Source organism: Carassius gibelio, chromosome A22 (assembly GCF_023724105.1).
Source record: "Carassius gibelio isolate Cgi1373 ecotype wild population from Czech Republic chromosome A22, carGib1.2-hapl.c, whole genome shotgun sequence".
NCBI lineage: Eukaryota > Metazoa > Chordata > Actinopteri > Cypriniformes > Cyprinidae > Carassius > Carassius gibelio.
In genome coordinates this window covers 2,158,626-2,167,190 of record NC_068392.1, presented here as the reverse complement: position 1 = coordinate 2,167,190, position 8,565 = coordinate 2,158,626, and the positions used below count along the sequence as shown (strand labels likewise).

At 33.4% G+C, this 8,565-nt stretch overlaps 1 protein-coding gene across 1 annotated transcript in view; it reads left to right on the top strand.

Moving 5' to 3' along the window:
- The first annotated feature begins 1,264 nt into the window (after nt 1-1,264).
- Nucleotides 1,265-8,565, top strand: part of LOC127942690 (receptor-type tyrosine-protein phosphatase S) — a 184,686-nt gene continuing 177,385 nt past the window's right edge. The window contains exon 1 of the mRNA XM_052538571.1: nt 1,265-1,474. The gene's annotated coding sequence lies outside the window, so the exon portion shown is untranslated. The remainder of the gene's footprint in view (nt 1,475-8,565) is intronic.

Below are 8,565 nucleotides of genomic sequence, written 5' to 3'. Positions count from 1 at the left end.
TACACAAAAGCTAAAAATGACATATAATGGTGATATGATCTCATTTTTTTACAATTCATTTGTAATCAGTTAATAGATTTTATTGTAGCATTTGTACATTCCTTTTACATTATAATTCAGTTTTTTATATACAAATTATTTTGATAAAATTATCATTAGTGTGATGTAAATTTTTAATTGTCATTAAAACAAATGTGATTATTTAGATAATTTAATTCTATATTAAAAACGTAATGTAAAATGTATATATTACTGCATTTAATTAAATTCATTATTTAAATATTGAAAAAAAATTATATTATTTAAATTGTAACTGTATCGCTTTTCTTTATGATGATTTTAATGAAAAATATAATTGTCATGAATTATTTTTATTACTGTATTAAAATAAATTAGTTAAATTAGTTAAATGATGAATTACTATATTAATATTATACAAATTTTGTCTTTCGCTTATGCTGATTCTAATGAAAAAAAATAAAAATAAAAAATATATTTATATCATGCAAAGAAAGAATGATTTTTATTACTGCACTAATATAAATCAAATTATTTAAAGGTTGAATAATTATATTAATATTTTAATGATGATTTCATTTATGCTGTTTTACCAGAAATAATGATTTTAGTACTGTATTAATATTTAATACATTTGTATATATTTTTGCTTTTTGCACAACAATGGCATGTAATGTGTTGTTAAATCTATTATCATCATTTTTATTTAAGTTAAATATGATTTACGGCAGCATTAAAAATAGCATTTATATTGTTTTACTATATTATACTTTATAATATTTGTTACGTTATAATTCTGTTTTATATTAATCTAATCAAATCTCATTCTCATTATTGTAATATTAAAAACATTGTTTTGCAAATTATTAAATAAATAAAGTAAATAATTATATTCATATTATTTTAATAATATACAACATTAACTATATTGCCTCTTTGCTGCTTCTAATGAAAAAGCATCATTTTTATGACTCTGCTAATAAATATTTAACAACATTTTATTAGTGTATTACTTAAATATCTAATGAGAATCCTTCTTGAGAATAATTACGTTTACAAGCAAACAAAAGAGGCGTGGCTTGTTTCCTGAAAGGGGCGGAGTCAGTGTGCGACTCAATTAATGAGGGGTGGAGTCCGAGTGAGCGAGCGCCGGAGAGAGAGAGAGCGCGCGCGGTGGGTGGGCGTGTCCATGACGTCACCCCGAGCTCTCCTCTGCGAGCACAGCTGTGGTTTCTCCGGAGCGGAGCTTGAAATCAGACGCGCCGAGCGAGACGCAGCGCTATCCGGGGGATTTAAACCGCTATTCGCCGCCGCCCGCGCCCGGAGCTCTCTCTATCCTCTTGGATCTGCTCTCTCCTTGGATTATTATCGTTCTTTATCACTCCCACGAAGATGTAAGGAGGTTTTTTCCCGTGCAGAATAACGGAGAACACAGGGACGCGCTGGTTTAAACAAGGTAAGAGCAGTTAAAGGTTTCGCCAGTCACTTTGTATAAATGCCAGGAACGGCTGGGGATAAAACACTCACTTCAGACGAAGTGTGCTGCGATTCTGAAGCGCGTCTGAGCAAGTGCGCGCGCGGAGAAGGTGACGCGCAGTTTGCGCTCCAGGCGCGTTTTGCGCATTAGGTATAAAGTCATTTTGGATGCATTTCAAGACTTTACAATCGGTTTTGGGGGGGTTTATCCACCAGCGTCATCCGTGGGACACTCATCCCGTCCACAAAGCCCCAAAGCCCCGCTTGTGTAAAGTGAGAATTGATGCCACCGTGCGCCGTGCCAGCCTCGCGTATCTGATTTCAAGCCCATTTATAATCAAAGTCTGTTTATGCATCTGATTTGTGCATGCACGCGGCTGCCGGCTCTATGTGAGTGATGCAATCTTCTGAGATTCAGTCCAGAGATGCCCACCTGCTGATGATAACTAGTGAACAACACTTCATTTCAGCGCACTCAGTTATTCAAATCAACATGTAGACAGAGTCCAGGCAGGTTTTAGTAGACGATTTCATCTCAAAACGAAGAAACTGTGTCTAAAGCGCGCATTTGCATTTTATGAATATTTTATGAACATCAGTCATTTTAGACATCCAGTTGCGTGCTCCGAAACCGATGCTTTCTCAGTCTATCTATCTGTGCGTGTTTTGCCTGGTTGTGCTCATGCACTTAATAAATCTATATTGTTGTAAAACAGCATGTTAGTGCAAAACGCTTCATATTGTGGATGCACTGAATAGTGGAATTGAATGCAGAATATGGACACAACTTTTGCATTTGCTCTTAAATATGTAATATATGTGTATGAAGCAGTGTGGGACTGGAGTTCAGGCTGTTTCCGGTTCTTTAATAATTCATGACGGGTGGATTTTAATGCTTTTGCACAATAAAGGACATGCTGTCATTTCGTGCTTGATTTGCATAAAACGCGGCTCGACAGTGGAGTCATTCAAAGCCACGCCCTCTTTATGGACTGACATCATCATCTAATGTCGGATTTTGAATAAATTAGCATGATTGTTTCGTGTCAGAAATGTATCTCCAAGAGGTTTTTGACTGATTTTGCCCATTTCTATTGGTAAACTGGTCCCAAAACTATTGCTAAAAGCGACAAACTCACACACACTGGTCAGAAATGGTCTTAATATGACTTTAAATAAACTGGTATCTAAGTGTCTCCAAGTGGAGGTTTTTGTTCTGTTTGAATAAATGTGAATTTAAATGTACTCAGCATCTCAAAACCTTTTTTTTTAATTCTCAGATTGTGTTATCTTAAACTATCAAAGACTTGTATTGTTGTAATAAATGTATATCTAATGTCTAAGATGTCTCAAAATAGGTTTTTTGTTTTTGGTAAACCTGCTCTTGAACTATATCTAAATGTGTATTAACTGACACAGACTCGTCAGAAATCATTTCTATTTTAATAAACTCATATCTAGTTTTTTTTCCCCTGAGATTTTGTGGGCTGAGACTATCTAAAAGCGCTTTTTTTTTAATACATTTATGTCTAAATGGCCTCGGTTTCTCAAAATGGAGGAAAATGTGAACTCAAACTCTGTCCAGATTTGTACTGACTCGCACACAAGAGTCTACAATCATCTTTATTTTGACAAATGTACATTTAAATGCCCCCAGTGTCTCCAAACGGAGGTTTTTGTCAGGTTTCATTACAGATTACAGATGATCATTGATCCCTGTTTGAATACATTTACATCTAAATGATTGTTAAATTTGCCCTCAAACTCTAAATATGTACTAACTCACATATACTAGTCAGAAATGGTCTTTATTTTAATAAATGTTCTTCTAAGTGTTGGTAATGTCTCAACATTTTCGTTTTTTGTCAGATTATTGGCGCAAATAATAAAAAAATATATATATTTCCATGAATTAAAATGTCCTCATTGTCTCCAAATGGAGGTTTTGTTAGATTTAGGCAAATCAAAATATGTACTAACTCACACACACTAGTCAAAAATGGTCTTTATTTTAATAAATGTGTTTCGAAGTGTTTTTAATGTCTCAAAATTGAGGTTGTTGTCTGTTTACTAGGCTCAAATTAACAAAAATAATCTCCCTTTCAATAAATGTATGCTTAAAAGCCCTCAATTTCTCAATATCTATATCTAAATATGAATTTGTTCACACACTAGTAAAAAAAAATCTTTATCTTTATTTTATAATATAAATAGAAATGTCCTTAATGTCTCCACATGGAGATCTTTGTCAGATTTCATTGGCTCAAATGATCAAAAATCTTCTTTATTTTGAAAAACGCATGTTTAAGTGTCCTCTATGTCTCCAATTGGAGGTTTTTGTTGGATTACGTTACAAATACCAGATTTCAAATGATCAAAAATCATCTGTGTTTTAATAAATTGACATCTAAATGTCCAGAAAAGGTTATTTTTGTCTGATTTTTGGTACATTTGTCCTCAAGTTCTTCTTCTAGATGTTGTGTTTTTAAAAGTGCTCGGTGTCTCAGAGGTTTGGTCTGAACATGTGCTCACTCAGAAGTCCTCTGTGTTTGGGTTTCCCAGCCGTTGTTTTCGGCTGATGAAGTGCGCTCACCGTTTGTTGTCTTCATTGGGCTCTCTCTGTTTAAATGAATCAAGTGTACTTGTGTTGGAGTCCGGCGGTGAATGAAGGAGTCAGATTTGTCTCTTGATTTGAGTCGGCAGTGAAGAGGGATAAGTAGCTGTCATTCCTCATGTATGAAAACGCTCTTGTTGCTGCATGAATGGACATTGTGTTATTTACGCAGTGAGTCCCGCGGGCTGCTATCGCTCCAGTGCGCTGATGGATTGATCAAGCCACTTATATCTACAACATGATATATCACACGTTAACTGCACTTGTTAGGAGGCCAAACCTGAACTGGTGATGTAACCAAAATGACTGTAATGAGGGGTAATTATAAAAAAAATAATAATAAAAAATAATGATTTTACAAAAAACAAAAATTCAAATATGTATTATATATATATATATATATATATATATATATATATATATATATATATATATATAAATATATAAATATAAATGCACTTGGATTTATTTTTTGAAGGCTGTATATGGCATATTTAACTCTTCGAAAATTATTTTACATTTTTATTAGAACTATATAATTATGTTTTTCTTTCATTTTTCTTTTATGTACTTATTTTTACCTTTATTATAGATACATATTTTTTAGTTCATAAGTGTTCCTGTGGCTAAGTGGGTAGAGCAGTACGTCAGCAGAGCAAAAGGTTGTGGGTTCGATTCCCAGGGAACACATGTTAGGTAAAAATGTTAGTCTGACTAAATTAATACTTTTTAAAATGCATAAATAAAACAAGGATGTAAATTTTATGTAAAAAACAAACAAAGGCTGTAAATTCAACCTACACTGAAAATAACAATAATTCTGTACAATTTATTTATTTAAAAAAAAAAAAACGCAGCAGTGGTTGCCGGAATTCTACCATAAAAAAAATACGGTAACAATATTTTAGGCTTAACAGTTTTAACTTAAATTTACAGTTAAATGCGTAATTTATATAACGTTAATAAACCAAGCTACTGAAGTACTGAAATCTGTTTTGTACCTTTGTAAAACACTGATAACCACCAAATACTTAATGGTTAGAGAGTTGGACTTGTAACCCGAAGGTCGCAGGTTCGAGTCTCATTATGTTATGTTAAGTTTATCCCAAATAAACACACAAGACAAAACGTTATTGTTTCAAAGAAAAAACATCAAATTCAAATAAAATTTGAAATGAGAATTCTGGGAACGTCAGTTTACGGTTTTTACAGGAACTTACCATTAACCATTCAACAGGTTTGTACTGTAGCATATTCACCGTTTTTCACCATTAAAATCACTGTAATTTTTTACAGTGTAGATTTTAGACAAATTTGTCGTATTTGCCTGAACGAATATTCGTTTCTTTGATTAACCCTTAAAGACCTAGAAAATTTTTAGTGTGCCTGACACACCTGCGCATTTCTGATTATAATGACTTTTACAAATAATTTTACCAAAAAAACTGTAAAATCAAGGAGCATCTAATTTATTTACTTTAATAATTATTATTGTTTTTCCCAAAATGTTTATTTTACAAAAAACGTAATTTATTTAATAAATGGTTTGTTTTTGTTATATTCGCCTTAACAGATGATACATTTTTACAGTTATTTATTAAAATAATTGTTATTTTATAAACTAATATGTAAACTGAGGTCGCGACTTTGTTCGTTCATCTGTCCATCCTATTCAAGCGATCAGTATAATCATTATATTAAATTATATAATTAGAAGTTGTCAGGAATGTGGACCTGGTTTTTGTGTGTGTTTCCTTCCTCATGTGCCCATATTTGGTTTTGTTCCTGTTCTCATTCTAATTAGTCATTCTGTTCACCTGAGTTCCTCCCAATTATCTTATTATCCCATTTATTTAGTTCCAGTCTACTGAGTCTGTGTTTGTCGGGTCTAAACACCGAAGTGTGAAGTGTTTGTCCTTCACCTGTTCCCTGTTTTGAATTAATAAAGACTGTTGCTTGAGAATTCATCTGCTGTTTCTTTCATAAAGTCGGAGCGTGTGAATGATTTCATTCAGCGAGACGTGGTAATATCGTATCCCAGCGTCCCCCGTTGTGTCGCGACAAAATTTCGTGTCACCGGCTGTAAAATACACACTTAATGACCAAGCAGAGAGGATTATGGGCCGTGAAACAATACACCCGCATCTGCACATGTGTATTAACCTGCAGTCGGCTCGTTCTGTCAGGTGTAGCTAGTTTAAATATTAGCATACACATTTTTAGCAGTTTTATTGACTCTTAAGTCCTCAAAATGGTGAAAAAAATAAGTAGTTTCAGTGTTTTATGACAAAATGCAAACTTGTCAATTCATGTGGTGTTTTCTTTACTGTTCTAAACAATTAATTTATGATTCATTTTCCCCCAAACTTATTTTGGATAGAAATTGTATATATGTCAGAAGCAGATCAAAAATGGTATTTTAATTGATCTTTTATACCGTTTGAGGTTCTAAATCAATATTATTTTATTTAAATTTGTATGATATTATTTTTCATTTATATACCTTAGAAACAAGATACAAATTTTGTTTTATTTTTATACAATTAAATAATTCTTTTTAATTTTATTGTCATATTATTTTACATGCAAGTACTTTTGAAACAAAATGCGTATATAGTTATGTATAATTTTAATATTTTATTTGTTCATATTTTATATTGATATATGTGTACTTTTGCTGCAAGAGATTTGATTATTATTTTTTTATACAATTAGAGGATCTAAATAATTTTATTAATATTTTTAATATTAGTAGTATTATTATTTTTATATTAATGTATTTTTAAAATGAGATTTACGTTTTATTTTAGTGATACACTAGAGGATCTAAATAATTGAATCAAATGTATATACATATACAATTAGAGGATTGTTTTTTTTTTTTTTTGTATCATTATATCATATTATTTTATATGCATACTTAAAAATAGTTTATTTTATGTATTTTGTTGGCTGTAGACAGCACTAGGTTATTTTTCCACAACACTAACTGCCTACAAGATGCTAATGTTATCTTTGCTTGTTCACTGTAAGTGTTTGAGAAGTTCTCCCACTGAAGGAGCGCGTTCATCAATTTTACAGCGTGTGACTATATTATTTTCTTGCAGTGCTTCTGCAGAAGGCTCTTTTACATGAGCATGAGCTGACAGTGACCTACAGTCGGATCTCGTGCATGTTCGGAGCAGAATCGAGCATTTCCTGTAAATCCTTCGTGTGCTGGAGCTCGACGCTTTAATGGGTTTGACGTGTACCTTGGCTGCGTATAAAAGAATGATGAGCCGCCGTATCAGACGAGATGGAGAAAGAGTGTTCGACACCTGTGGGAATAAAACCGCTTCAGGCGAATCCCAGTTCATCTGTAGTGTGAGGGTCAACAAGACGAGGACGTTTATCCAGAAGAGTCGCGTTGAGGGGGCGGGGCTTGATTTGCATGTGTTCTATGACTATGTGCTGCATTGGTGCATTGAAAAGTGCATTTAAATAAATGGCTTAGGGCGGAGTTAATTGATGATGTCATCAGAAAAAGAAAGTCATCTTAGAGGTGGATAGAGATGCATCTTTGTGCGAGAATTGTTTTGTGCTATGCATATTATTTTACCACGTACAGTGATTTTTTTTTATTCATTTTTTTATACTTTAAAGTATGGGTAATATGCAAATCCAGATTCTTTAAACGATGTTTTTGCGACCCACTTTGGAAAATGGCATGTTTTCGTGAAACGGGATCTGCTTGATTTTGTCCGTCTGCAGTTCGTTTGAAGTTTATGTAAAGTTCAAGGCAGGTTGTGTGAGGGGCGGAGTTAAGAATGAGGGCTTGATGATGTCATCAGGAAGGAAAAGTTGTTTCAGAGGGAGGAGGATAAAGCTGCATTTTAATGATTTTTTGATTTTTGTACTATTTACAATAGTATATACTGTTTTACCACATACACTGATTTATGCATTAATATTCATATTGCATACTGAAACGTATGTGAACTATGCAAATTCACATTCTTTAAACAATGTTTGCAACCTCTTTTACTTCGTCAAATGATGCCTTTTCGTGACACAGGAGCTTGAGTGAGGAAAAAGTACTTGATTTTGTCTATCCGCAGTTGATTGGATGTTGTGTAAAGTATATGTCCGTTGGTTTGGGGGCGGAGCTAAAAGAAAAAACAGGATTTTGTAGTTTTCAGTTATTGCAGTAATTGCAAACCTCGTATTAAAAGCACAGATGATGGACCTCTTTGACCTGGCTGTGGTTATTTCTGAAGTCAGTCGAAGGGAGTTTCAGGTGATGTTTATGTCAGGAGTCAGAATGAGAGAAATGAAGGGGTCGTCGATGGATGACAGGAGAGCCACACACACACACACACACAAACACACACACACACACATATCATGAGCTGATCTGCTTAATCTGTGCTTAATCTCCAGACACACGCTATTTCACATTCATATTTATCACACAACAC